Here is a 6,261-nt window from a genome sequence, read left to right as displayed (position 1 = left end):
CGCAAGACTGAAGTTTCTAAAGTACAATACTAAGGTGAAAAATTGATTATGCACTTTTAAAAAAGAGCAGGTATAGTTCAGTGGGATAGAACTGAACCAGAATTTAAGAGACCTGGATTACTGTGCAGCTCTGCAGCTGTGTGGCTGTAATGTCTGTGCTGGTCGATCTTTCTGCTCCTCAGTTTATTCATTTATAAACCAAGGAGACTAAATTAGGTGATCCTTCAGCTTCTTGTCCTATAATTCTATGATTTAGATAAAAGTCTTTAAAGCATTTTTATAGATATCAATCTTATTTAAATGTTACCACATTCAACAAGTATTTAATGAGCATCTTCTATGTTGATTTTCAACCAGTGTGCTGCAAAGAAGAGCTTAGGTGTGTCATGAAAATTTTTAAAGATCATTAATTAAATTATTTTTGAAAGATGTTCAAAGCACAATAAGTATATTCTTTTTTTTCTACTCTTTTTTTGATCAACATAATTTAAATGTGCCATGGAAGTTTAACTATAGGTTCAAGTGTACTATGAGAAAGAGAGGTTGAAAAACAATGTTCTATCTGCCAAACAATGTTCTAAGTGTGTAAGATGCATGTGTGAAGAAGACAGATATTTGATTCCTCCTTGTCAGGCATGGTGGCTCACTCCTGTAATCCTAGCACACTGGGAGCCTGAGACAGGTGGATTGCTTGAGCTCAGGCATTTGAGATCAACCTGAGAAAGCGCGAGACCCCATCTCTATTAAAAATGGAAAAACTAGCAAGGCATCAGGGCAGGTGTCTGTAGTCCCAGCTACTTGAGGCTGAGGTGGGAGGATTTCTTGAGCCCAAGAGTTTGAGGTTGATGTGAGTATGACTCTATGGCACTCTGAAGAGTGAGACTCTGTCTCAAAAAACACCAAGGGTGGCGCCTGTGACTCAGTGAGTAGGGCACTGGCTCCATATACCAGTGGGTTTGAACTCGGCCCTGCCCAAACTGCAACAACAACAACAACAAAAAAAAAAAATAGCCGGATGTGGTGGCAGATGCCTGTAGTCCCAGCTACTCGGGAGGCTGAGGCAAGAGAATCACCTAAGCCCGGGAGTTGGAGGTTGCTGTGAGCTGTGACACCACAGCACTCTACCAAAGGCAACAAAGTAATACTCTGTCTCTTAAAAACCAACAACAAACAACAATATTTCTCCATTTGTGGAGCTTACATTTGTCTCATATCCTGTGAGGTAAGTATTATTTCCATTTTCCATGGGAAGAATTTTAAGGCCAGGGATGTAGGCAATTGTCCCAGACAAGTTAGTAGGAAGCAGAGTTAGGAGTGAGCCTTGGGATTTCTGATTCACAGATTGTGCTCTTTCTACATTACACACATCGTGAAGGACATGATTCAACAGGGAAACAACTTGGAGAAAAACAGAAGCTGCTGCTAACTGAGACAGCGATTAGATAATGTTATCAGATACTCATGTTTAAGGTCTTAGCAACGCTGATTTTTTTTTTTTTTTTTAAGAAATGAAAACCCCAGTGGCACTAAATAAGGAATAGATCTCAGGAAACAGATGGCCCCTAACAGATGGCAGATTGCTCCTTTTCTTCTTGGCACCTCCTGTCGGAAGAACGTGATATGCATGATGGTTAGGTACATTTGACTTCTGGGGTCTTCACCAGCAGATATTTCTGGAACAGATGCTTCTTCCTTATCCTGAGCTCAACAAATTCACAAGTTCAATCTGTAGCATTTCCTTTTCTGTCACTCTTCTCATATCATGTCCAGTTTTATAGACTCTAGTTAGAATATTTTACTTTGAAATATGACCTAAAAATGTGTGAAGAATTTAAAGACAACTCACTCAAAGAAATTATTGGAAATCCCCAATTTCTCCAAATAGGATGTATGACAATTATCACCTGTGAGTAAATCATATCACCCAATAACAATGTGCAGGCCACTGGGTAGGTTCCATGGGAGATATAAGGATGGTCAATGTGGCTTTGATCTTTAAGGATTTTACGGTATAGGAGATGCTTAAATGACTACACAAATAATGTTACTGCAAGGCAGAATGTGGTAACTGTCACAAATGTAACTCAAAGAAAGAGTCTGCATGTTCAGAGGAGGGATAACCCACTTCTTCTCAGCTGAACTGGAAGAGGCAGGTGCATGGTAGAGTGGGGTGAAAGCACTTGTTGTGGTCGACATTGTAAGATGATAAGGATTCCTTCAGCTAGAAATAATAGGGAGGCCTTTCCAGATGGCATGTGCTTAAGCATGGAGGTGGGGATGTTCACAGGTCAGTTATCAACTTCGAATAGAACACATGAGCTATACACAACAAATGGATTTCTGATGACCTTAGAAATCAGGGGAAGCTATCTGAATTTAAATCAGATTGCAATGGGCAATTACTGATGAATTTTGTGTAAAAATACATTATTCATGCTTTCTTTTAGCAAGATTAGCTTCTCAGGAGTTAAGTTGGATTAGAACAGAGAGAAAAGGAAGGCAGTGAGACAAATTAGAAGGTTCTTGCCATAGTATAGAGAAAAGAGAATGAAGATCTGAAATAGATCTGGCACTCATTATAGGAGAACAGCAATGAATGGGAGAGATATTGAGGTTTTCCCTGTGTGTGTGTGTGTTATTGAGTGCTGGGGTTCAGATGAGATCCATGAGGATGTCGTCCTCCATGATGCTCAGCTGCAGGCCCGGCTGGGGGACAGAGCCTGGGGAGCCCCACTCACCAGCATCTGACCTGGGGGGCAGTGGGAAGGGACTGCATCTCCCAATAGCCCCTGAGGCCTTGGAGGCCCTGGGGTACACAGTATTCTAGAAAGCCCTAGAGGACCCATTAGAAGTACCTTCTGACCCCATATAGTTGCAGATATGCTCTTTTCCATAAGACTCTGAGAGCCCTACCCCCAAACTACTTCTTGGCCCTAATACCACACTTCCCAGCAACCTCAGGATACACAGGAGAGTATCACGGGAAGACCTCTTGACCCACTAGGTCCTTAAACCCATTAGCTGGACTTGCCAGTAGCCCTCAGAGCCCCTCAAGGGCCATGGGGAAACCCCAGTTTTTTGGATCCCAGGACTTCACTTCCCAGGAGCCCTTGGTCTTGGTGTTCTAGCCCAGGGGCTGCTGGGATACTCAGTCCAGACCTCTGCCCTCCCCTATGCCCCCTTACCTGTAGTGGAGCCTGAGAAGGAAGCTGTGCAGGCCAGGACTGGGCAGGTGGCAGATGCAGGAGAGGAGGCCCCAGCTGGGGCTGCACCAGGCCCTAGTGTGGTAGGGACAGCAGCGCAGGAGCCCCAGGTGGCTGGAGGTGGTGGAGGGAGGCCTGGGGTGGGGTACTCCCGTCTGGGGCAGTGGTGGGTTAAGCAGGAGGCTTGGCAGCTGGGGGTTAGCCCCAGGGTTCTGGAGCTGAAGGATGGGTCCAGGAGGGCCTTGAGGAATACCTGGGGGAGGCTGGGTAGTACCTTGGGGCTGAGGCTGCCTTGAGGCTCCAGAGGCCCCCACGGTGCGCTGATTCTGGGGCTGTGGTGGGCAAAGCTGTAGCGGATTCTGCAAGGGCCTGAGTTGATCCTCCAGAATGGGACCTAAACCTGGGGGTGCCTGCTGTTCCCCCATCTCTTGCTGTTGTTCCAACTTCTGCTGCTGGACCTGCTTGTGGTTGGTGATGATATGCCGGATGCCACTGACAAAGCCACCCTGATCGTAGGGAATAAGGCCCATGAAGATCTTCCTCTTGGATGCATACAGCAGCATAAGCACGCGCACCCCACAGGCAGCCGTAAGTGGGGAGTGCACGCAGCCTGCGAAACCACTGCCCATGATGCGGTAGAGGCCTTTAGACACTTCAGGTCCTTGTTGGGGAAATGGAACTGGATCATCCTTGAGTTCCGGAACAAAAGGCCCAGGGTGATCAGAAGCTGCTGGCAGATGCATTGCATGATCAGCTTCTGGGGCCACTGCTGGGTCTTCAAGTTCTCTCCATGATTCACACAGACCTGGAGGCAGTGACCACATCAGCTTGGTGTTGGCATCCACTGAGGCAGATTTCAGTTTCTCCTGCTACTCGAGAACCCTGCTCTAGGCCAGAAGTTTGTTGGTCACTGACTGCTGCCCACTGAGGGCTGGGGCCCCTAGCTGGGCTGGAGAAAGGCCGCTCACTCCTCCTGGGGCCCCCGGCTGTGCAGTGGGAGCCAGGCCCAGGCCAGTGGCCACAGTGGAGACCAGACTGAGCTGAGAAGCAGGAGGGGCTTTGGAGCACCATGGGGTCCTGGGGGTAGTGGTGGGGCTGGGGCCTGGCTGAAGGGGAGACCTACTCCTGGAGCAGCTTGTTGGAGAGGGGTGATGGGTGAGAAGCATGGGCCCAGCCCAGCCTTCTGGTTCTTGGCAGTCTCTACGCATTCTGGGCAGCCACCTGAACCCCGCGCAGGTTCCCAGGGACCTGGCACTGTGGGCGGACAAGGGGTAGTGGCTGCTGGGAGGCTGCTGAGAGAATGACACCTGGGGGTGCAGTGGGAGGCAGGGGGACAGGCTGCTTTGGCTGGAGGAGGCCTGAGGCTGAGCCACCCCCGACTGGCAGGACAAGCCCCCACACCAATACCAAGTCCCGGCTCACATCTGCCAGAGGCTGCAGTGGCTCCAGCAAGGACTGGGGAGCTGCTTTCTCGAACAGAAGCAACAAGGCAGGAAGCTTCAGGGGAGACACAATAGAGAAGTGGATCCCCCGCTCCCCAGTCTTCTGCACGAGACTCTCAGTGCTGTACCCAGTGTATGTGGTACTCTCCACAGCAGGCAACAGGTATGGGCGCCAGTTGCAGATGAGGAGGCAGACTTGGTGTGTCTGGCCAATCAGCTCTCACATCTTTTTGAAATCATCAAGCAGCTGCAGGGCGGTGCTGAAGCCTTCTGCCATGAGGCTGCAGCTCTCACGACCCCCGCCCATGAACTTAATGCCATCGAGGCAGGTGGCAAACTCACAGGTGCTGCTGGTGGGAGCGCAGCCCACCGTGTTGAACACCACTAGGGAAGAGGGGGAAAGCCTGTGCCTTTTGTAATAAATGTGAAAGGAGACTTGATCAATATTGCAAAGGTATGTTAAGGAACAAATCATTAAATGCTCAGGAGCTCTAGTGTTAACTTTCTTTCCTCCAACCAGAAATTTCTAGAAATTTTTTACAAATATTTTTTACACATATGTACTTTTTTATATATGCTCAACTTGAGGTTCAGTTATATATTGAATCATTATTTAAGCATAACTTAAAAGATGAAAACCTATAGCAGAATTCATCATTATCTTTCTTTTAAAATGTTTCACATTGTATAATATGGGATGTCCTCTGATTCTCCACAGTGATTATCTGTTTCACATTGTATAATATGGGATGTCCTCTGATTGGCCACTGTGGTTATCTGTTTCACATTGTATAATATGGGATGTCCTCTGATCCTCACCATGGTTATCTGTTTCACATTGTATAATATGGGATGTCCTGAGGTGGAGCAAGATGGCGGCTGAGTAACAGCTTCCCTGCAACTGGGCACGGTGAGTCTCGGGAGATAAGACTCCAGGCATCTCTGGCTGGTGGGATCTGCCTATAATCAGCCCTTCGAGGATACAGGGAGTCAGCAAGGGACTTCTGGATCCCAAGAGGAGGACAAAAACAGTGGAAAACTGGCAAGGGGTTGCATGTGTTCGATCGACCTAATCCCACCGGCAGCTGTAAGTACAAGCAGCAGTGAGACTACAAACCGGAAAGGCCTTACCTGTGAACTGTTTTGGTGTTTTTAGATTTGGCACTCAGTTGAACTGCTTTGGGGAGAGCTTAAGCAGGAGTGCGGAGAAATTTGGGCATTGTCTAGGGCCCCAGACTGAGCCGCTGAGCCGGATGGAGCTAATACTGTTCAGCTGTAGGCCACAGGGAGCCATTGTGAGTGAACTGCCCTGGCAAGCTCCGCCCTGAGGGTTGCAGAGCAATAATCAGGCAGAAACTAGTAACCTAGTGACTGAGCAGCCTAAAGGTGGGGACTGAGCTGCCTTATAGCCTTAACCACCAGGGGCAGAGTGAGACCGGTTTTGGAACACGGGAGCCTTGGCTATTGCCCTGGGTAGAGTGCCGTGGCGCCACAGCTCATAGCAACCTCAAACTCCTGGGCTTGGTGCTGCCTGGACCTCCATAAGAGCTGCACAGTGACCCCAGACCCACGACCCATGACCGCTGGGACTCTGCATGCCCTGACCAGGAACTGCG

The 6,261-nt window shown here is 48.5% G+C and overlaps 1 pseudogene; it reads right to left on the bottom strand.

Annotated features, from left to right (window-relative positions):
- Positions 1-2,652: 2,652 nt before the first annotated feature.
- Positions 2,653-5,939, bottom strand: LOC128567499 (mediator of RNA polymerase II transcription subunit 25-like; annotated as a pseudogene).
- Between the last annotated feature and the right edge of the window lie 322 nt (positions 5,940-6,261).

The sequence above is a fragment of the Nycticebus coucang genome, chromosome 16 (genome assembly GCF_027406575.1).
Source record: "Nycticebus coucang isolate mNycCou1 chromosome 16, mNycCou1.pri, whole genome shotgun sequence".
Taxonomy (NCBI): domain Eukaryota; kingdom Metazoa; phylum Chordata; class Mammalia; order Primates; family Lorisidae; genus Nycticebus; species Nycticebus coucang.
This window is presented reverse-complemented; position numbering and strand designations above follow the sequence as displayed.